The 23,997-nt window shown below is 46.2% G+C and overlaps 1 long non-coding RNA gene across 1 annotated transcript in view; it reads left to right on the top strand.

Moving 5' to 3' along the window:
* The window catches only part of LOC119951686, a 110,715-nt gene extending 89,817 nt beyond the window's left edge, over nucleotides 1-20,898 (top strand). Inside the window, exon 3 of the long non-coding RNA XR_005457653.1 lies at nucleotides 20,790-20,898. This is a non-coding gene — a long non-coding RNA (uncharacterized LOC119951686). The remainder of the gene's footprint in view (nucleotides 1-20,789) is intronic.
* The last annotated feature ends 3,099 nt before the right edge of the window (nucleotides 20,899-23,997 follow it).

Below are 23,997 nucleotides of genomic sequence, written 5' to 3'. Positions count from 1 at the left end.
CCAATGCGGGACCTCTCGGTCGACTGAAGTGAGGCTTCCTGAGGCCAAGATGAAATGGTCCCGGTACGCAGCTGCACTTCAACCTCATCGCCAGTGTAGAGTCCAACAAAGTGACCATACGGGAATACATAGTTGGATACAAAATGAATACAGGTTTATTTCTCAAACTGCAATCTCTCCACTCACCGAAGGGACCTCCTCCCCGACCTGCAGCGAGGGCAGGCCTTTTATATCGAGAGGCTTCCCTTGTTAAGGGGGAAGCCCAACCCCATATACCGGGATGTTCGCATTCTGAGGTGGTTAAGGGGAAACAGACGGTGCACACGCATAATAGATTCCAAAACTGTAAGCAGTAAATTTAAACAGAATCCATTGAATCGCTACAGTGCAGAAGGAGACCATTCGGCTCATCGCATCTCCATTGACCCTCCGAAAGAGCACTCTACCCAGGCCCACACCCCTGCCCTATCCTCAGAAGCCCGTGCCTTGATCATGGCGAATCCACCTAACCGGCACACCTTTGGACTGTGGGAGAAAATTAGAGCACCCGGAAGAAACCCACGCAGACATGGGGAGAACATGCAAACTCCACACAGTCATCCAAGGCAGGAATCAAAACTAGGCGCTGTGAACATTTAATGTTATCACATTACATATTCTGACTTTTGTATTAATTTAACAATGCACTCAGTCATATACATTGAAATGGAAGATTTGTTCATCAACTAAAAATACTGTAGTTCACCTCATAACCTAATCGCTTAAGTATGGTGGACATTTTCTCTCACGAGTAGGATGTCATCTTACATCAAATGTGATCTCATTTTTCATCTAAGATGTCGATCAGCACCCTACAAACAATGACTTCAGTGCTTTTAAGGATGAAGAGTTTCATGCGATGCTTTGCAAACCGAGCTTAGCAATGATCATTAATCCTTTTTTGTTGGTCATGAAAAATGGTTGGATGTCAGAGGCGGTTGTTTACTTCCCGACATGACCCTCATGTTTCACAAACAATTTATCTCCAGGCTTCAGCAGTGTAATTCTAAATTTCATGTTTTGCTCTCCATTTACTCTCATTCAATCCTTCTGTTCTCAATCATGTTCACGTACATGTTGATCATTAACTCTGCGGCATAGCTCATCAAGGCACGTGGCGCAGTGGTTAGCACTGGGACTGCGCCGCTGAGGACCTGGGTTCGAATCCCGGCCCTGGGTCACTCTCCGTGAGGAGTTTGCACATTCTCCCCATGTCTGTGCGGGTTTCACCCCCACAACCCAAAGATGTGCACGTTAGGTGGATTGGCCACTCTAAATTGCCCCTTAATTGGAAAAAATATATAATTGGGCACTCCAAACTTTTTTAAAAAGGAAGGCATGTGTGCACAGGACGTGCAAAGATAAGTAGAGCTGGAAGTAGTCCAGTGAGGAGTCATTCTGTAATTGCGAAGCAAACGATACAACTCTTGATTCCACAACTTGCTCCCAGCTGTAGCAGTATGGAGAACCTTTTCCTAGGTACGCATAAATCTCTTGACTTCTCCCTCTTGGCCAATGGCATGTGATTTTTCGATGAATGAAGCCGTGGTGGTTTGTGAATTTATGAAACTATTTGTTGTTGAATGGGGATCAATTATCACTTCTCACAGTTTGAGAGAGGCCAAAGCAAAAATCTGGTCAAGCTTTCAGATTACTTCTTTCATTGAGACAGACATAACTAATTCTATGACTGGCAATCTGCTGTAGACACCAGTGACAATATGCAAGCGTTCACTAGTGTGTAAGTCTGCAAAATCAATGCAAACCTAAATCCATAGTCCTCGAGATAATTCAGGCACCTTGAGTGAATCTTGAAGATTTGGCATTGTGGTTGCTTGACATGACAAACACTGATTGATTTTGTGTTCAACAATGCCTTTCCCTAAGTAAGTTGTTGGTTTTAACAATTCCCAGGTGACCTTCATCTGCTATATCTATAATATATCCTCTCAATGAGTGTGCATTAATAGTAAAGTTGCTGTGTACAGAGCAGATGTGGTGGTAACAATGTGGTGGTAACATTTTACACATTGTGAAGATCTTGCAGTGTAGAATTTACATAGAATGTACATAGAAGTGGAGATACTCTCCATTCAATTGCTGTCTAACATAGTTCCAAAGCCTCATCTTGTTTAGTTGTCGCTTTGATGTCAGCTGATTTTAGCAACGTTGGCACTGTGAGGCAGTACGGTGGCGCAGTGGGTTAGCCCTGCTGCCTCACGGCGCCAAGGTCCCAGGTTTGATCCCGGCTCTGGGTCACTATCCGTGTGGAGTTTGCACATTCTCCCCGTCTTTGCGTGGCAACCCAAAGATGTGCAGGGTAGGTGGATTGGCCACGCTAAATTGCATCTTAATTGGAAAAAAAATTAATTGGGTACTCTAAATTTATATTTTAACATTTAAAAAAAAATGTTGCCACTGTGTTTAGACTACCATAGTTTTTTTTTCTTTTTTATAAATTTAGAATACCCAATTCATTTTTTCCAATTAAGGGGCAATTTAGCATGGCCAATCCACCTACCCTGCATATCTTTGGGCTGTGGGGGTGAAACCCACGCAAACACGGGGAGAATGTACAACTCCACATAGACAGTGACGCAGAGCCGGGATCGAACCTGGGACCTCGGTGCTGTGAGGTAGCAGCGCTAACCCACTGTGCCACCGTGCTGCCCTAGACTACCATAGTTAAGATGCTGTTCAGTAACATTTCTTAATGATCAGTAGGACCAATTGGCATCAAAGAATGTTGTGAATGATAGTCTGCTGGGTTGAGCTTGTCTGGTTCATATTCAACATGGAACATCTAAACTTGTAGTGCGAGTAGGTGGTTTGGTATGTGGAATGTTGATCAAGCTTAAGCTTACTAGTGGTCTATGATATTACTTCAAATTCACTTCCATAAAAGTAGAGATGAAAGTGTATGACATCTCACAATAATAATAATAATGATCTTTATTGTCACAAGGAGGCTTACATTAACACTACAATGAAGTTACTGTGCCTCTGGTCGCCACATTCCGGTACACAGAGGGAGAATTCAGAATGTCCAAATTACCTAACAACACGTCTTTCGGGGTTGTGGGAGGAAACCGGAGCACCCGGAGGAAACCCATGCCGACACGGGGAGAACGTACCGACTCCACATAGACGGTGACCCAAGCCGGGAATCGAACCTGGGACCCTTGAGCTGTGAAGTAACTGTGCTACCCACTGTGCTACCGTGCTGCCCCTCAAATGAGGTTGAGAATGGCTCTCTCTCTGTGAATAACGTTGTGAATGATCTGCTTGCCATTGTCATAATATACACACAAGTATATGATGGTGCACAGACAGCATTGATTGACACATAGGATGACCAATGAACACACAGAACACAGCAGCCAATCACCAGACAGGACACAACCACTATAAAGCCAGAGGGCACTAGTTTTCCCGCTCTCTGGGGATGCAGCCTCTGAGACAGTCAGAGACCGTGAGCAAAAACTAGAACATCCACCATGTGGTAGTAAGATAGTCTGGTCAGGTTAGCCTCAGGTCTCCAGTCAACTCAGCATACTGTCAACCCACAGTTAAAGTATGTATGATAAGGGCAGCACGGTGGCCTAGTGGTTAGCACAGCTGCCTCACGGCGCTGAGGTCCCAGGTTTGAATCCCGGCTCTGGGTCACTGTCCGTGTGGATTTTGCACATTCTCCCCGTGTCTGCGTGGGTTTCGCCCCCACTACCCAAAAAATGTGCAGAGTAGGTGGATTGGCTACGCTAAATTGCCCCTTAATTGGAAAAAATAATTGGGTAATCTAAATTTTAAAAAAGAAAAAAAAAGTATGTATCATAGTTACAAGTTCAATAGTACAGAGTTGTATTTCTTCACGTGTTGGAAGCCTGTCTCTCTCACTGCTGCAGTAAACGCTGTCCTCGCAGACCCAGCTTACCCAACACATCATGGTACCAGTGAGTCATGTTCGAGTTTGACGGACCTACCTTGAGATAGTCTGCCTTTGACCAGCGATCAGCCATCCGGTAACATGGACAGCGTCCACCCTCCCCCGCCGCTCCGCGTCGCCGGCAACCTCGGTGCAAACTTAAAGATTTTTAAGCAGAAGTTTCAGCTGTATCTTGAAGCCACTGACCTCGAAGCTGCATCGGATGCCAGGAAGATTGCTCTCTTCCTCTCTACAGCCGGGGACCACGCTATCCACATTTTTAACTCCCTCACCTTTTCTGAAGGTGAGGACAAGACAAAGTTCAAAACAGTCCTGCTGAAGTTCGACAGCCACTGTGACATCAAAGTCAACGAGAGCTTTGAATGCTATGTGCTCCAGCAGAGGCTTCAGGGTAAGGATGAACCATTTTCAGTCCTTCTTAACCCATCTCTGTATCTCGCGCAGTCCTGCAACTACGGCTCCACTTCCGATTCCATGCTCCGCGACCAGATCGTTTTCGGGGTCCACTCCGATCCCCTTCGCCAGCAGCTCCTTAAAGTTAAGCAGCTCATCCTTACCATTGCCATCGAGACCTGCGTCCTACATGAGCACGCTAATAACCGGTACGCCCATAGCAAGGTGGCACAGACGGTGCGGCAAGGCCCCCACGATGCGGAGCGGGTGCAGGCCGTAAAACAGCTCCAGGGCCTGAGTCTGGATGAGGGTAGCCGTTTCGCGCGCTTTTCCCGGGCTCCTGCGCATGCGCGCAACGACCAAGGGGACGGCGAGGCCGATGACCGAACTGCACAGGTGCGCACATCATTTGACTGCACCGTACATGCGCGGTGGCCCACGGAGCGTCCTGACGTCAGCGCCATGACGTGCAACAACTGTGGCTCCGCCCACTTAAAGCGGCAATGTCCCGCAAAATCTCGACGCTGTCTCCAGTGTGGCAAGCTTGGCCACTACGCAGCCCTGTGCAGATCTGCTCAACTGCCCAACACACAGCGATCCCAGCCGCAGCGCAGGAACGTCCGGTCAGTACAGCAACCCGTTGCAGACTCCAACTCCATTATGGTTCCAGATCCCGACACCGAGGACCTCACATCCCCATTCCGGGTGGGCATCATCACCAAGCATACGATGCTTTCCGCAAAAAAGGTTAAACAACTCCCAGTGATGAGCATTGATCCGGACGACGAGTGGTGTGCCACCCTTACGGTCAACAAGTCTCGCATACACTTCAGGCTGGACACCGGCGCTTCAGCGAACCTCATTTCAAAGTCTGACCTTGATACCATCCGCGTCAAACCGAGCATTCTTCCACCGGCCTGCCAGCTTCTCGACTACAATGGCAATACCATTGCTGCCAGTGGCTCATGCCAGCTTGCGGTATCCCATCGTTCTTCAAAAGCCACCCTCCGTTTTGAAATTGTAGGGTCCAACAGAGCTTCCTTGCTCGGTGCTCAGGCCTGCTAAATCTTGAATCTTGTGCAGCAGGTTGACACCATGTCGCCCGCTAAGGCAACGGCCTTGCCAGATGCCAACTTCCAAACACAATTAGATGACATCATAGCACAATACCACAGCGTCTTCGAAGGTATGGGCACACTCTCTTACCGATACAAGATACTTCTGAAACCGAATGCCACACCTGTGGTTCATGCACCGTGTCGGGTGCCGGCACCCCTTAAGGGACCGCCTCAAGCAGCTGCTGCAAGACCTCCAGGACCAGGGCGTCATTTCTAAGGTCAAGGAACCCACGGACTGGGTTAGCTCCATGGTTTGTGTCAAAAAACCGTCAGGGGAACGTTGCATTTGTATCGACCCCAAAGACTTGAACCGTCACATCATGAGGGAACACTACCCTATCCCTAAACGAGAAGAGCTCACCAGCGAAATGGCTCACGCCATGTTTTTCACGAAGCTGGATGCCTCCAAGGGTTTTGACAAATACAGCTGGACGCGTCGTCGAAAGCTCTGCACATTTAAAACCCCGTTTGGTCGTTACTGTTACAACCGGATGCCCTTTGGCATCATCTCCGCCTCGGAGGTATTCCACCGAATAATGGGGCAAATGATGGAGGGCATCGAGGGGGTGCGAGTGTACCTCGATGAAATCATTGTCTGGTCCACAACTCCTCAGGAACACATCAATCGCCTCAAACGAATGTTCCATAGGATCCACGGGCATGGCCTCCGACTCAACAGAGCCAAATGCTTGTTTGGTCAAGCAGAAATAAAGTTCTTCGGCGACCATATTTCGCAGTTCGGTGTGCAGCCAGATGCAGACAAGGTGTCGGCGATCAACGCCATGAAGACTCCGGAGGACAAGAAGGCGGTCCTCCGCTTCCTCGGGATGGTCAACTTTTATCCCCAACCTTGCATCACACACCACAGCTCTCTGCAATCTTGTTAAAAAGACCACCGGCTTTCAGTGGCTCCCCGCTCATGAGCGAGAGTGGCGTGAGTTCAGGGCGAAACTCACCAAGGCCCCGGTACTGGCATTTTTCGACCCTGCCAAGGAGACGAAGATCTCCACCGATGCGAGCCAGGCTGGCATTGGGGCAGTACTCCTCCAGCGCGACAAATCCTCCTACTGGGCCCCAGTCGCATATGCATCTAGAGCCATGACACCTACTGAGCAGCGGGCAGCACGGTAGCATGGTGGTTAGCATAAATGCTTCACAGCTCCAGGGTCCCAGGTTCGATTCCCGACTGGGTCACTGTCTGTGCGGAGTCTGCACGTCCTCCCCGTGTGTGCGTGGGTCTCCTCCGGGTGTTCCGGTTTCCTCCCACAGTCCAAAGATGTGCGGGTTAGGTGGATTGGCCAGGCTAAATTGCCCTTAGTGTCCTAAAAAATAAGGTTAATGGGGGTTGTTGGGTTACTGGTATGGGGTGGATACGTGGATTTGAGTAGGGTGATCATGGCTCGGCACAACATTGAGGGCCGAAGGGCCTGTTCTGTGCTGTACTGTTCTATGTTCTATGTTCTATGTTCTATGTTCTATGCTCAAATCGAAAAAGAATGCCTGGGCCTCCTCACAGGGATTGACAAATTCCATTATTACGTGTATGGACTCCCCAAATTCACGGTCGAGACGGACCACAGGCCATTGGTTCACAACATCCAGAAAGACCTCAATGATATGACGCCACGGCTACAACGTATCCTCCTCAAACTCCGCCGCTATGATTTTGACCTGGTCTACACCCCGGGCAAGGAGCTCATTGTGGCCGATGCACTCTCGCGATCCATCACCACGCCGTGTGAGCAGTCAGACTTCGCCTGTCAGATTGATGCTTATGGGAAGTTCTGTGCATCCAACTTTCCGGCCACTGATGAAAGGGTCGTGCAAATTCATCAGGAAACAGCCAGGGATCCTTTACTCCAGCGGGTCAAGCGCCATCTCACGGATGGTTGGCAAAGGGGGCAGTGCCCACAGTTCTATAATATAAAAGTCGATCTGGCAGTAGTCAACAGCATACTAATGCAACTGGACAGGATAGTTCTCCCACAGTGTATGTGAGAGCTCGTCCTCGGCCAACTCCACGAGGGTCACCTGGGGGTCGAAAAATGTCGCCGTCGAGCCCGAGAGGCAGTATATTGGCCAGGCATCAGTCAGGATATCGCCAACACTGTCCTCAATTGCCCAACGTGCCAACGGTTCCAGCCGGCTCAGCCAAAAGAGACTTTGAAGCCACATGAATTGGTGTCCTCCCCATGGACCAAGGTTGGCATTGATCTCTTTCATGCAAAGGGCCGAGACTATGTCCTCCTCATGGACTATTTTTCTAACTACCCTGAGGTGGTCAGACTGACTGACCTCACATCAGCAACAGCCATCAAGGCTTGCAAAGAGATCTTTGCCCGTCATGGAATTCCACTTACAGTCATGACTGATAATGGCCCGTGCTTCTTCAGTCAGGAGTGGACGGATTTTGCCCGGCAGTACAATTTTACGCACGTCACTTCAAGCCCCCACTACCCCCAGTCGAATGGGAAAGCTGAAAAGGGGGTCCACATTGTCAAAAGGCTGCTGTGCAAAGCTGCTGACTCGGGTTCAGATTTTAACCTAGCGCTGCTAGCCTACAGGGCGACTCCTTTGTCCGCTGGACTGTCCCCAGCACAGCTGCTAATGAACCGCACACTACGGATCACGGTGCCGGCAATCCACATCCCGGACCTTGACAATTTTCCAAAGGATGCAACAGTCTCGGGCCCAATGCAAGTCGGCGTACGACGCCCATGCCACAGATCTTCCTGCTCTGGTCCCTGCTGACCGAGTTCGTGTTGAGCTACCTGACGGTGGCTGGTCTGCCACAGCTGTGGTGGTCAAGCAAGTGGTCCCCAGATCATTTCTCGTTCGCATGCATGATGGCTCCTTTCTTCGGCGTAATAGGCGGGCACTGCGGCTGCTTCCTCGCTCGCCAGCTGAACGTGATGTCCCGCCTCACATGCTGGTTCCTCAGGACGCGCCGTTCCACGAGGCCACCGATCTGACAGTTCTTTTACCACCTTCTACATTGGAGGCAGTTCCGCCCGTTCCAGTGCAGGCGGCCCCTGACCCACCCTTGAGGCGGTCAACCAGAATTCGTCGCCCGCCACAGAGATTGAATTTATAGACTGAATGTTGCATTACCTTGTGATCCGTTTACACATCTGTACACATTGTTTCTTCCTAATTTGTTGTATGCCCTCTAACTGCACTAGACACCTTCCCATGTAAATACGTTCCCGTACTTTGTATATAGTCAGGCTCCTACACATGTAAATACGCTCACACACTTTGTATATAGTCAGGCTCCTACACACACTCACTATTTATTGACCTGTACACATTTTGGGGGGAGATGTCATAATATACACACAAGTATATGATGGTGCACAGACAGCCATTGATTGTCACACAAGATGACCAATGAACACACAGAACACAGCAGCCAATCACCAGACAGGACACGGCCACTATAAAGCCAGAGGGCACTAGTTTTTCCGCTCTCTGGGGATGCAGCCTCTGAGACAGCCAGAGCCCGTGAGCAACAACTAGAACATCCACCATGTGGTAGTAAGATAGTCTGGTCAGGTTAGCCTCAGGCGGGCAGCATGGTGGTCTAGTGGTTAGCACAACCGCCTCACGGCGCTGAGGTCCCAGGTTCGATCCTGGCTCTGGGTCACTGTCCGTGTGGATTTTGCACATTCTCCCCGTGTCTGCGTGGGTTTCGCCCCCACAACCCAAAAATGTGCAGAGTAGGTGGGTTGGCCACGCTAAATTGCCCCTTAATTGGAAAAAATAATTGGCTAATCTAAATTTTTTAAAAAAAGGTTAGCCTCAGGTCTCCAGTCAACCCACAGTTAAAGTGTGTATGATAGTTAAGAGTTCAATAAAATAGAGTTGCATTTCTTCAAGTGTTGGAAGCCTGTCTCTCTCTCACTGCTACAGTAAACGCAGTCCTCGCAGACCCAGCTTACCCAACACATCAGCCATCACAGAAATTGATGGGTTATCTGTCTTGTCATTCTGCAGGAGAACTGCACCTAAACCGACTGGGCATGCACTCATGGCTAGCTGGGTAGTTCTCTCGGGGTCAAAGTAGGCGTTTATGCAATTTTCTAACAACCCTCATTTGTTCTAATGTGCATACCATTTGTGTGATTTAGGCCACTCTCATTTGTCAGGTCGTTGGGTGGGGGGGTGGCAGATAACATAGCAAGCTCAGGAATGAAGCGACTGCAGTATGTGACAAGTCCTCAAAGACTCCAAACTTTCTGCACATTTGAAGGATTTACAGCATTTACAATGGCTTCATATTTTTGTGGATCAGGTGGTACTCCTTCACTGCTGAACAAATGACCAATTAATTAAATTTTACTTTCATTGAACTGGGGCTTGTCTTTGTTCAAGGTGATGTTACATTCTCTAAGATTTTTCAAACACACATGTTTCAAATTCACTTCATAGGTGAGATGCTGTTATCAATGATAAGTTTGCCTTCAAATCCTCACAGCTGTCATAGTCGAGACATGAAGAAAAATAGATATACATATATTGGTCAGCTGGACTACTTTATAAAGTGATTTTTTTCTATGCTTTTCAAAATGCACAACTGGGGAGCTGACAAGATGGCTCCAGCTGGTCACAAGCTGGCTTCTGGAAGTCTCTGAGCTGTTTCAAAGTGAACAAAGGCTAACACCTTGAATGCCTGGAATGTAACAGGCTTTGCATTGTAGAAACATTCCAGCCAATCTAACAAATGGCCCAACAGATGGTCAGTCTGTTTCAGGCAGTTACAGACAACATCAGCAGTTTGCAAGTCCTAATCTCCAACAATGGTGCTAATAGCCTAATCTCCAGCTGTTCTAACACAATTGTTTCAACAGGGAAGCCTCGTTTAACAAATCAAAACTAGTATCATATGACCAAGGGCTGTCTGAACCTCTTCAATTATAGGTCTTTGGACCCATGTGGGTTTCACCCCCACAACCCAAAGATGTGCAGGGTAGAATGATTGGCTGCGCTAAATTGCCTCTTAATTGGAAAAAATGAATTGGGTACTCTAAATTTATAAACAAAAAAAGAAAAACATTTTTAAAAAATCAGTCTTTGGACCCTATGGTCAGTTATTGTTTAAACTCCGATATGACTCCAGGCAAACAACCTGTGCTGTCTACTATCAAGCATGTGGCAGCAGAAAGAACTCTGGCCCTCATCAGTGACGGAAGAGGTCATCAGCAGTGCTATCTAGTAGGACTTGCTCTCAGAAATAACCTGCTCTGAAGGAGAGAATGAATCTCCACTTGGAGAGGCAAAGTTTGATCAGGGATAGGGTTTGTAAAGGCAGAGAACTTTTTGAGGAGGTGAGCAGGTGTGTAGACGAGGGTACTGCCATTATTCTGGATTTCAGCAATGCCTTTGGCAAGATCCCACATAGGAGACTAATAAAGAAGGTAAAAGCACATGGGATCCAGGGTAACTTGGTACTGACTTTGTGGTAGGAGTCAGAGTGTGGTGGTAGAAGGTTATTTGTGTGACTGGAGGCCGGTGTCCAACAGCATATCCCATGGTTCAATGCTCGGTCCCTTATTGTTTGATATATAAACAATATAGATGAGAGTGTGTGTGTGTGTGTGTGTGTTGGGGGGGGGGGGGGATAACTAAGTTTGCGGATGACAGAAAGATTGGGAGGGTGGTTAATACTGTAGTGAGGAAGAAGGTTTTAGGTTGCAGAAAGAAATAGATGGATTGGTCATATGGGCAGATCAGTGGCAGATGGAATTTAACCCTGATAAGTGCGAGGTGGTGCACTTTGGAGGAAGAAACAGGTCATGGGAGTATGTAATGAATGTCAGGACACTAAAAAGCTCAGAGGAACAGATAGATCTTGGGGTACTTGTTCACAGATCCCTGAAGGCAGCAGAGCAGGTTAATAGGGTAGGTGTTATGGGCCAGGGTTTTTAAAAAAAACTCCAAAGTATATCATGGAATTCACCTGACCTACAACTGTTTATTAACTTTGGTAACGGGGGGCAGCACGGTGGCACAGTGGTTAGCATTGCTGCCTACGGCGCTGAGGACCCGGGTTCGAATCCCGGCTCTGGGTCACTGTCCGTGAGGAGTTTGCACATTCTCCCCGTGTCTGCGTGGGTTTCACCTCCACAACCCAAAGATGTGCAGGATAGGTGGATTGGCCACGCTAAATTGCCCCTAAATTGGAAAAAATAATTGGGTACTCTAAATTTATTTTAAAAAAACAAAAAAAAAAAACTTTGGTTACGGGGAGCACAAGGGCCTGCCTTTCCGATATTATTTAACAGAGGCCTTAAGCACTTTTAATCAAAAACAAAGTTCATTCTACAAATTTAGTTGACATTTTTATAACCACACAGAGCAAGCATTTTTATCAACTACCAACATAAATACCCCTCACAGCTACAGTATTCTATGTATAACCCTTAATAAATTTCCCTTAACTGTTTCAATTTAATAACAACATCCCATAAACCAGAAAACCCTTTTACCGAAATAGTAGGTTTGAATTCCTTCCAGAAAACAGTTATCACTTTTAAATTATCAAGTAATCTGGAGACAGCTTTTAAAATGCAGAGAGAGACAGAGACAGGACAAGACTTTTCAGTCTGAATCCAGCAGCCAAAAGTGAAAACGAAAGCAAAAAAACTCAGAGCCACAAAATAGCTCCCAGCTCAAAAACAAAAGTAAAACCCAGAGCCACTGCCCAGCTCCACCCACTCAATGACATCACTGAAGCTATATGATAAGACAAAACATTTCTTAAAGGGACACTCCCATGACAGTTAAGAAGGCATACAGGACACTTCCCTTTATCTGTCGGAAAATGGATTATAAGAACAGGGAGGTTATGTTGGAACTATACAAAACTTTGGTTAGGCCACAGCTGGAGTACTGTGTGCAGTCCTGGTCGCCTCACTATAGAAAGGATGTGATTGCACTGGAGAGGGTGCAGAGAAGATTCATCAGGATGGAGAATTTGTGCTATGAAGAGGGGCTGGATATGCTTCGGGTTATTTTCTTTAAAGCAGAGAAGACCAAGGGGGTACCTGATTGAAGTGTATAAGATTATAAGGACGGATAGGGAGCAGCTGTTACCCTTGGTTGAAGGGCCAATAACAAGGGGCCACAATTTTAAGGTGTGGGGCAGGAGGTTTAGAGGGGATTTGAGGAAACATTTTTCCCCCCCAGAGGTGGTGGGAGTCTGGAATGTACTGCCTGGGAGAGTAGTAGAGGCGGGAAACCTCACAACCATTAAAATGTACATGGATGAGTACTTGAAATGTCATAACATGGTTAAGTGCTAGAAAGTGGTGTAAATGTAGATTTAATGTAGTTTTGTCAGTGCAGACTTGATGGGCCAAAGGGCCTCTTCTGTACTGTATGACTCTATGACTATGACTCATTGATGCTCAGTTTGGATTCTGCCAAGGTCACTCAGCTCAAGACTTTATTATAGCCCTGGTTCAAACACAAACAAAAGAGCTGAACTCCAGAGGTGAGAGTGACTGCAGCACAAAGATTTCAGAGCATACTGAAATAAAATACCAGCTCCTTCAAGTGATTAGAAGAGAAAAGAATAATAGGATCCCAGTGGGGATCGCATCAACCTGACTCAACAAATAAAGGAGACTGTGCCCCATGATGGAGCTAAACTTCAGGCACATTGACAGTGTTCAATTAGTCTGGAACTTTGTGAACATTCTGTTCTGTCTCTGCAATGGCTTGAGTTTTACTAAGCAAACCTTTTTTCTTTCTCAACTGTTGAACTTCAGGAATATTCCTAATTATCCAGATTTTACAAATTAATTTATTAGATGTGGGTGTCACTGGCTTGGGCAGCATTTATTGCCCATTCCTAATTGACCTTGAGAAGGTGGTGGTAAGTTGCCTTCTTGAGCCTCTGAACTGTGGTATAGTTACACCCACAGTGCTGTCAGGGAGGGAGTTCCAGGATTTCGACCCAACGATCGTGGAAGAACGGCGATATCATTCCAAGTCAGGATGGTGTGTGAGTTGGAGAGGAACTTCCAGGTGGCGGGGATCCCATATGTCTGCTGTCCTTGGCCTTCCAGATGGTAGCATGTGTGGGTCAGGAAGGTGCTGCCTAAGGAACCTTGGTAAGTTACTGAAGTGTATCTTGTATATAGTATACACTGTTGCTATTGTGCGTCGCTGGTGGAGGGAATTAATGTTTGTGGAAGGTTTGTCTTGGTCGGGTGTGGCATCAAGGAGCCCAAGCAAAACTGGAGTCAACGGGACTCAGGGGGAAACCCTTAGCTGGTTGGAGTCATACCTGGCACAATGTAAGATGGTTTTGGTGATTGGAGGTCAGTCACCTCAGTTCCATGACATCACTGCAAAAGTTCCTCAGGGTAGTGTCCTAGACCCAACCATTTTCAGCTGCCTCATCACTGACCTTTCTTCCATCATAAGACCAGGAAGTGGGGATGTTTGCAGATGATTGCACAATGTTCAGCACCATTCATGACTCCTCAGATAATTAAACAGTCCATGTTCAAATGCAGTAAGACCTGATAATATTCAGGATTAGATTTTCAAGTAACATTTGTGCCACACAAGTGCCAGACCATCTCAACAAGAGAAAATCCAACCATCACTGCTTGACCTTCAATATAATTTCCATCGCTGATTTTGAATCCATCAAAATCCTGAGGGTATCATTGACCAGAAACTGAACAGGACTAGCCATATAAATAGAATACTCTCCGCTTGCCTGGATGAGTGAAGCTCCAACAACACTCAAAAAGCTTGACACCATCCAAGACAAACCTTCCACAAACATTAATTCCCTCCACCAGCGACGCACAATAGCAGCAGTGTGTACCATGTACAAGATACACTTCAGTAACTTACCAAGGTTCCTTAGGCAGCACCTTCCTGACCCACACATGCTACCATCTGGAAGGCCAAGGACAGCAGACATATGGGATCCCCGCCACCTGGAAGTTCCTCTTCAACTCACACACCATCCTGACTTGGAATTATATCACCGTTCTTCCACTGTCGTTGGGTCGAAATCCTGGAACTCCCTCCCTGACAGCACTGTGGGTGTAACTATACCACAGTTCAGAGGCTCAAAAAGGCAACTTACCACCACCTTCTCAAGGGCAATTAGGAATGGGCAATAAATGTTGCCCAAGCCAGTGACACCCACATCTAATGAATGAATTTGTAAAATCTGGATAATTAGGAATATTCCTGAAGTTCAACAGTTGAGTAAGAAATAAGGTTTGCTTAGTAAAACTCAAGCCATTGCAGAGACAGAACAGAATGTTCACAAAATTCCAGACTAATTGAACACTGTCAATGTGCCTGAAATTTAGCTCCATCGTGGGACACAGTATCCTTTAGTTGTTGAGTCAGGTTGATGCGATCCCCACTGGGATCCTATTATTCTTTTCTCTTATAATCACTTGAAAGAGCTGGTATTTTCTTTCAGTATGCTCTGAAATTTCTGAAGTCGTTTGAAGGCAAGATCACAAAGAGTGAAGGTTTTGTTACAAAGGAAAGTTGGATGAGCTTTGTATTGCCGAGCTTCAAGCCACACATGAGATCGAAACTTCACTGAATGGTGATAGTAGAGAAAGCAGTTCTTAACTTCTCAAACAAGCACCTTTAACCATGTGGGAGGGGAGGGGGCAGATGAAGCTTACTGAACACCTCTGTCTTCAGGGATATCTGCAAACTGGATCACTACTGTATTTATATACTTACATTGTGCAGAGCTAACATTTTGGGCAGAAGGAGGTCTGCTTCCTTGCAGTTCTACAAGTATCACAGTGAAATTAAATATCTTCTTGAGCAATTCTCTGCATCCTCATTTTGGTGAAATCGAGATTAATCTCATGGTATTCCAGAGAACATCACTGCTGTTACTATACACTTGCAGTGCAATTTCAGCCTGAATCCAGCCTGATTTGACTCCAGATAGAAGCAATTTCATTCCACTTTACCTTGGAGACAATATGGACCTTGGTACCCAATCTACAGGCCATGTGAAACATTGGACCAAAGTGTTTAAGTTTTGCTTCAGACAGATGCCAAAGGTGTGGATCATGAATACACTCCTACTTTAACTCATTCCTTGGAAATAAGCTTTGAGCAGTAGTGGGGGAGAGGTCAGAGAACAAAATGTGAAAAATGATTTGACAGTCAGGTCAGGGATGAAAGATTCAGCTCAGGGTTGGTCTGAGATTGTACACCAGAAGCATGTAGGTAATCGTGGAAACCAAAAAAAAGACCTTTCAGTCATCCAGGAATCAAGGTAAAGACTTGTACATTTGGGTTCATTGATCCACGCAAGGCAAACACACACAGCTTAATACAAAGAAGTATGAGGTGATGCATTTTGGCAAAAGGGAGAGGGAGAGGCAATATGCTTCACGGCACAGTTCAGAAGAAGTGCAGGGACAGAGGGACCTCGGGGGGAGGGGGGTAGAGGGTTCATATGCATCGTTGATTCAAGGTGACAGGACAAACTGAGAGAGTGGCTGGAAAAGCACATGTGATCTTAGATTTGATAAATAGAAGCATTGAGTACAGAAACAGAGAAGCAAAACAGAGGGCCAGGTGGCCCCCTTCTGCACTGTAAAGTCTGTGTTCTATGTTCTATGTAAACCTTTATAAAGCTCTGGTTAGCTCACAACAAGAGTATTGTGTCCAGTTCTAGTCATTTCACTTTAGGAAGGAGAGTCCTTGAGAGGGTGCAGAGGACAATTACCAGAATCATTCCACAGATGAGGGATTTTTGCTATAAGGTTAGGTTGTAGAAGCTGGCGATGTTCTTCTCCTTGGAGTAAAGGAAGTTGAGGGGAGAGAGAAATGCACAAGATCATGGCAGGTTTTTGATAAGGCGGACATAGAAAAGCTGATCTCATTACTGATGATACAGAGTCTAAAGGGCACATAATTTTAAAAAATAAATTTAGAGTAACCAGTTATTTTTTTTTCCAATTAAGGGGCAATTTAGCGTGGTCAATCCACCTAACCACAATCTTAGGGTTGTGGGGGTGAAACCCAAGCAGGCATGGGGAGAATGTGCAAACTCCACACGGACTGTGACCCAGGGCTGGGATTTGAACCCGGATCCTCAGCTCCGCAGTCCCAATGCTAACCACTGCGCCCCACAAAAGGCACATACTTAAGGCTTTGAGCAAGAGATACAAAGAGATGTGAGGAAGAACTATTTTATATAGTGAGTGGTAATGAACTCGCTCTCTACGAGGGTGGTGGACGCAGAGATGGTTAATGATTTAATAGGAAATTGAATCGGGTTTGATAGAAATAAGTCTCCAGGGCTGCGGTAATAGAGTGAGGACTAGATTGCTCTACAGAGAGCTGGAACGGATGTGATGGGTCGAATGGCCTCTATTTGTGCCGTTATAGCCAACTTTATGGAACCTGACCTCATGCTTAAGTCTAAATCATAGAATCATAAATCATAGAATTTACAGTGCAGAAGGAGGCTATTCGGCCCATTGAGTCTGCACTGGCCCTTGGAAAGAGCACCCTGAGCCCACACCCTATCCCTGCAATCCAGTAACCCTACCCAACACAACCCAACCCAACCTTTTTGGTTACTAAGGGCAATTTAGCATGGCCAATCCACCTAACCTGCACATCTTTGGACTGTGGGAGGAAACCAGAGCACCCGGAAGAAACCCACGCAGACACGGGGAGAAAATGCAAACTCTGCACAGACAGTGACCCAAGCTGGGAATAAATTTACAGTGCAGAAGGAGGCCTTTTGGCCCATCAAGTCTGCACCGGTCCTTGGAAAGAGCACCCTACCTAAGCCCATATCTCCACCCTATAACGTAACCCCACTGAACGTTTTTTCCTTTGGACACCAAGGGCAATTTAGCATAGCCAATCCACCTAACCTGCACATTTTTGGACTATGGGAGGAAACCGGAGCACCCGTAGGAAACCCACGCAGGTACGAGGAAAGCATGCAGACTCCGCACAGACAGTGACCCAAGCCCGGAATCGAACTTGGGATCCTGGAGCTGACTGGATTGCTCTACAGAGAGCTGGCACGGATGTGATGGGCCGAATGGCCTCTGTTTGTGCCATTATAGCCAACTGTATGGAACCTGACCTCATGCTTAAGTCTGCAGATTCTAAATCATAGAATCATAAATCATAGAAATTACAGTGCAGAAGGAGGCTATTCGGCCCATTGAGTCTGCACTGGCCCTTGGAAAGAGCACCCTGAGCCCACACCCTATCCCTGCAATCCAATAACCCTACCCAACACAACCCAACCCAACCTTTTTGGTTACTAAGGGCAATTTAGCATGGCCAATCCATCTAACCTGCACATCTTTGGACTGTGGGAGGAAACCAGAGCACCCAGAGGAAACCCACGCAGACACGGGGAGAAAATGCAAACTCTGCACAGACAGTGACCCAAGCTGGGAATAAATTTACAGTGCAGAAGGAGGCCTTTTGGCCCATCAAGTCTGCACCGGTCCTTGGAAAGAGCACCCTACCTAAGCCCATATCTCCACCCTATCCCCGTAACCCCACTGAACATTTTTTTCTTTGGACACCAGGGGCAATTTAGCATAGCCAATCCACCTAACCTGCACATTTTTGGACTGTGGGAGGAAACCGGAGCACCCGGAGGAAACCCACGCAGGTACAAGGAAAGCATGCAGACTCCGCACAGACAGTGACCCAAGAATGGAATCGAACTTGGGATCCTGGAGCTGTGAAGCAACTTGCTCAACACTGTGCAACCGTGCCACCCTGTGTTAGAATGTAATTGATGAATGAGGGTACCTGGGTTGGAAATGATTAAATGGGACTATGAAGGAGACTAGGCAGGGCTGAGGAAAAGGGGGATATGTAGAGAAACAGAGAAGCAGCAGTCAGTTTGCACAGTGAGACTGCACAAACAGAGACTGGTTACCAAGTTAACACTCGTAACAGTTTATGTAAGTGGGTTTGCAGGGAGTGGTTTAACTGGAGCATATCTTGTTCTGGTGCTGCTCCAAGAGAGCACATTGGGCCTGTCTATCATTAATGCCTCATGTATTACAGGTGCTCTATGATCTGTTCTAGAAAGGACTTTTCTTCACTCATAATCTCTGGAGGGAAATTTCTGCTAATTTCTCCGTCTATAACCGCCAATAACCACCAGCTCCATTTCAAAATAGCTTATATAACAGGAGCTAAGTAATCATTTCAACAATTGTTCCCAGGAGTTCACTTCACATTTTCCCTACTCCAGACATGAAAAAAAAAAATTCTAACCTCTAGTCTCTCTCGACAATTGTTAATTTTGTGAAACATGGATCCTCTCCCGATAACAAGACATCCCTTTTAGAAAGTGTTTTACCTGACACCTTGCTCTGGTGTCTCCCATCTGTACAGCAGCAAATTCCCATGCCACATCATTCACAGAAGATAGATTTTCAGCAGGAGCCACTTGTTGAGCTTGCTTCCTGTTAATATCCACCTGCCAAACACAGGAATAGATGGTCAGTGTTCATCATGTTGGTTGAATCCTTTTGCTTGATGTCCAAGTAACCGGATACCTAAATGCATCCTACAGATTACCCTCAGAGATTCCCATTACAGCACACTACTATAATGCTCTGCCATGCAGACTAGACAGAGATTAATGTCCATTGCCTGCAGGGGTGGCATGGTGGTGCAGTGGTTAGCACTGCTACCTCACGGTGCCTCGGACCCAGGTTCGATCCCAGCCCCGGTTCACTCTCCATGTGGAGCTTGCACATTCTCCCCGTGTCTACGCGTGTCTCACCCCCGCACCCAAAGATGTGCAGGGTAGGTGGATTGGCCATGCTAAATTGCACCTTAATTGGAAAAATAAATAATTGTGCACTCTAAAAAAAATTTTAATTTTAATTTTATATATTTTAAAGCAACAAATTTGTAGAAGTTTTTTTAATGAATTCAGAGTACCAATTCATTTTTTTCCAATTATGGGGCAATTTAGTGTGGCCAATCCACCTGTCCTGCACATCTTTTGGGTTGTGGGGGCGAAGAAATTTGTAAAGGTTGAGGCGGCTTTGTCTTTGTTCAGCTGGTAAAGTTAAATGTTAACTGGTTTCAAAGTTTTGTATTTTAAAAATATTTTTTGTTCAGAATTGTTTTACATTAAACTTTACAATCTTCTACAAATGCCTTACTGAAACATCAGAACATCAGGGGGTTAGGGCAGCATGGTGGCCTAGTGGTTAGCACAGCAGCCTCACGGCGCTGAGATCCCAGGTTCGATCCCGGCTCTGGGTCACTGTCTGTGTGGAGTTTGCACGTTCTCCCCGTGCCTGAGTGGGTTTCCTCCGGGTGCTCCGGTTTCCTCCCACAGTCCAAAGATGTTCAGGTTAGGTGGATTGGCCACGTTAAATTGCCCCTTAGTGTCCAAAGGTTAGGTGCGGCTACTGGTCTTAAGCAGGGTGTTCTTTCAAGGGCCGGTGTAGACTCGATGGGTCGAATGACCTCCTTCTGCACTGTAAATTCTATGATTATATGATTCTGAACATAACATTTAACTGAGATAATTTGAAATGAATAAGGGGCAGCACGGTGGCACAGTGGGTTAGCCCTGCTGCCTCACAGCGCCAAGAACGATCCCAGCCCTGGGTTACTGTCCGTGTGGAGTTTGCGCATTCTCCTCATGTCTCAGAACCCGGAGGAAACCCAAGCAGACATGGGGCGAATATACATAGTTCACACAGTCACCCAAGGTTGGAATTGTAGTGCTAACTATCGTGCCATAGTGCCACCGTTGTTTCCTCCGGGTGCTCTGGTTTCCTCCCACAGTCCAAAGACGTGGAGGTTGGGTGAATTAGCCTTGCTAAATTGCCCCTTAGGCCTGGATTCTCCGACCCGGCGCCAGGTCGGAGAATCCCCAGAGGGAGGGAGGGGGGGTGCCACGCCGGTCGGGGGCCATTGAAAATTCGGGCACGCATGTGCAGTGCGGCCGCTACTTTTTTTAAACGGTCTGATCTTAATTGCTCACTTGTGCATGCACAATTTATCATTTCACTTCATTGTTCCTTGATTACCTGGACTTATTTTAAAAGGTGCAATGAACTAAGTAGTTCATGTGTGTAATGTTCCTGTCTCCATCTGAGAATAAAAGGAATGCAAATCATGATTAGTCATTCTTGCATTACCTTTTTCACAATGGTATTTCCATGCTCATCTGTGTACTGTTCCTCTGTAACCGTTTTTTATTCATTTATTTTATTCATTTAATCTTTATTCTTTTCATTTATTTTATTCATTTTTTTTACAAGTTCGGGGGGGTTGGTTTTATTTAATAAGATTTTACAGAAGAAATGCAGAACTTTGGACAGATGGAGACTCCATACTTTCCGACACCGAAAGGCTTCACCTTCATCCAACAGGTTCCATTGAAGGAGCGTGTACAAGGGCCAAAGGGACCCAAAACCATTTCCTCCATTTTTATCAGCAGCAAACAAGGTAAGAGAAAATGGTGGGTCGCTCAGGTCGGCCGGGTTGGGTCCCGAAGGTTGGTGGGGTTGGGTCCCGAAGGTTGGCTGGTTGGTAAAAATGGGTCCCCGGAGAAAAGTTTAAAAAACACTGGGTTAGGTGGTGTTATGGGGATAGGGCGGGGGCATTGGCCTGGGTAAGGTACTCCTTTGGAGTGTCAATGCAGACTTGATGGGCCGAATGGATTTCTTCTGCACTGCAGTGATTCTATAAACACAAATAAAAATAAATCAGATGTTGCAAGGACAGTGACAGCAAAGGTCCCTGGGGCACTTTTAAAATCTTATGACCGTAATCTAAATTAAAACATACAAACATTTTTAAACATGCCACACATAAAATTACATTTTTATATAGTGCAGATTGAAATAGTTTCACAGATCTAAAACAAATAACCGAACTTATGTTCACTTATAAATAATCACCTTTAATCATAAAAAAATTAAACACGGTGCTGAGGACCTGGGTTTGATCCCGGCCCTGGGTCACTGTCTGTGTTCATTTGCCGATAGGCTTGGGAGAGATCGATTTTGCTAATTTTTTGGCCTCCTGAGAGTCCTGCAAAAACAATTTTTGTTAAGTGGTAGAGGGTATTAATCAGCACAATATACAGGGTTGATAGTTGTTTTGAAATCCCCTCATACTCATATTGAGCCATCCTTCTTTAAGATGGGGATGATTGGGGTTGTCCAATCACTGGTGGTGGCAGGCTCAATGACTGCTGTCTTCAGGAGTTCTTGAATAACCTCTTGAGTTCTTCTTCCACTTTAGGTCGAATAGCATAGTGTAAGATGCGCGCTTTCAAACACTTCGGCACACTATCTGTCTTTATCTTGAGTTTCACTTCGACCCCAGTCATGGATCCAAGTGACTCCTTGAATACCTTTGCATACTTTCTCAGAAGTGGTTGAAGATCATTTGTAGAATCAACAAGTTTGTTCGCAACAGCCCAGTTTAGCTTCATCTTCCTTAACCAAGGTCTCCCAAACAATGCTGGAATGTTTCCATGAACATTTTGAAGAGGCAACTCCACTTGCTGTTCATTAACTTCCACAGTTACCTTGATGAAGCCCTTCAGTGGCACCACCTCCTCCGTATAGGTCCTCGAAAACCATATCAGATGGTTGCAACGGCAGATGCTTCGATTTCTGACAGTATATTGATTGCATCAACCGTATCCACTTCCATCTTAATAGTGTTCCCATTTAATTTTGGATAGACCCAAACATCGCTGCTGGTCTCCTTGTACTGATAGAACGCTGAGCTGACATTCTTTAAGCTGACTTAACACTTTGGTACTTAGTGAGTCTACAGTTGGATTACTTATCTGGTAAACGCACCCTGTAGACTTTGCAGTATTTTTCTTGGTACACTTCCTTTGTGCTGATGAAGGTTGGCGTGACCCACATGCCACGGCAATGTGACCAACTTTACCACAATTTTTGCATTTGTTCTCCTTGCTCCAACAATCTCCAGCCATGTGTCCCACTTGGTTGCAGCAATGACATGGTAGATTCTTGGTGGACCTGCTTCTCACACCTTCTGGACTTTAGCTCAAACTCCAATCAGCGAAGCTTCTCTCTCAGCAAGTGCCATAGACATTATGATTTCTATAGCAGATTTTAGGATTAATGCACCGTCAGTCAACTATTTCCTTTGGATGGCTTCATTTCTGAGGCCACAAATCAGTCGCGAAGTGTATTAACTAAAGTCTGGCCAAATTTGCAGTACTTTGCCAGCTTTCACAGCCACAAAACAAGTTGTGAAATGTTTTCTCTTCTTCCTATGCACGACGGTGAAAGCTGAATCTTTTTTAATAGTGGACGAGGAGAGAAATATTCCTGCAAGACAGTGATTAACTCATCATGTGACTTGTCTCCAGGTTCAGCTGGGTGGACGAACTTCTGTAGCAATATGAATGCTTTCATCCCAACTGAACTGCGAAAGGTCACAGTATGTGGATCTGCTGGTGCCTGATTGGCTTTATGGAACTACTGGAAACTTTCCTCATAAGAGTTGCATGTCTCCTCCTCCTCATCAAACGCATCTATGGCGCCTTTTCGTCCTGCCATTTTTGGACTGCAGCTCCCTGATCTGTGCTGCTCTGTCTTTAGCCTATCCTCCCTGCCGTTTATTTTCTCTCTGTTTAAAGTCGACAAAGCCACAGTGCACAAGCAGACTAGCTGTTTCTGTGCCCCGCTATCAATTCCCGGGCAGTGGCAGAGTCGTTCGTGTTCCAGCGGCCTGTTTCAGTGCCTCGTGCATGGTCTCCGCAGCTGTACCCGCTACGAGGGTACGTGTGCTGAAAACTTCGATCCTCCATTTGAAGTAAGCTCCCAGTAACTCACAGTTAAACAGCAGCACAAACACTTTTACTTGCACTAGCGGCTGTCAAGATTGACTCAAGATGCTGCTGAAACAGGTACAATGGTGAACTCCACAAAAGCCTGCAAAACACTCCAATGACAGAATTGCGTAATACATTACATTAAACCAGCCACTGGTGTCACTCTGATACATAACACTGATCTTTGTTTGGAGTACTGCAATTAACCTTTGCAACTCTTCGGCTAGGGAGGGTGTTTTTGTCCATGATTGCTATTCAATCACGCCTCCTGGCAAGTGCACATTGAATGGCAACAAGATAAGACACAGTTATGATGTTTTCACAGTTGAATAGATTTTCAACACTCATCTAAGCTCATACATAATAATATGTAATCATATCATCGGTTTAGCAACTAAAGAATACAGGATACATGATGCACTATCAATTACCCTGGCGACGGCTTTGCAATCCGGGAGAGTGAGGTTCGCAAACAAGGAAGGTGGATCGACCTTAAGGGCCGTGAGGTCGCATAAGGTTTGGGGGGGGGTCCGCCGAATTTTAAGGTTAAGCTTTGGAGGTGGCACTGGAAATCCAGGCCGAGTAACAGGGTAGCGCAGAGGTTGGGGAGGATGTAAAGCAGGAAGTTGCTAAACTCTACGTCT

Source organism: Scyliorhinus canicula, chromosome 17 (genome assembly GCF_902713615.1).
Source record: "Scyliorhinus canicula chromosome 17, sScyCan1.1, whole genome shotgun sequence".
Lineage (NCBI taxonomy): Eukaryota > Metazoa > Chordata > Chondrichthyes > Carcharhiniformes > Scyliorhinidae > Scyliorhinus > Scyliorhinus canicula.
This window is presented reverse-complemented; position numbering and strand designations above follow the sequence as displayed.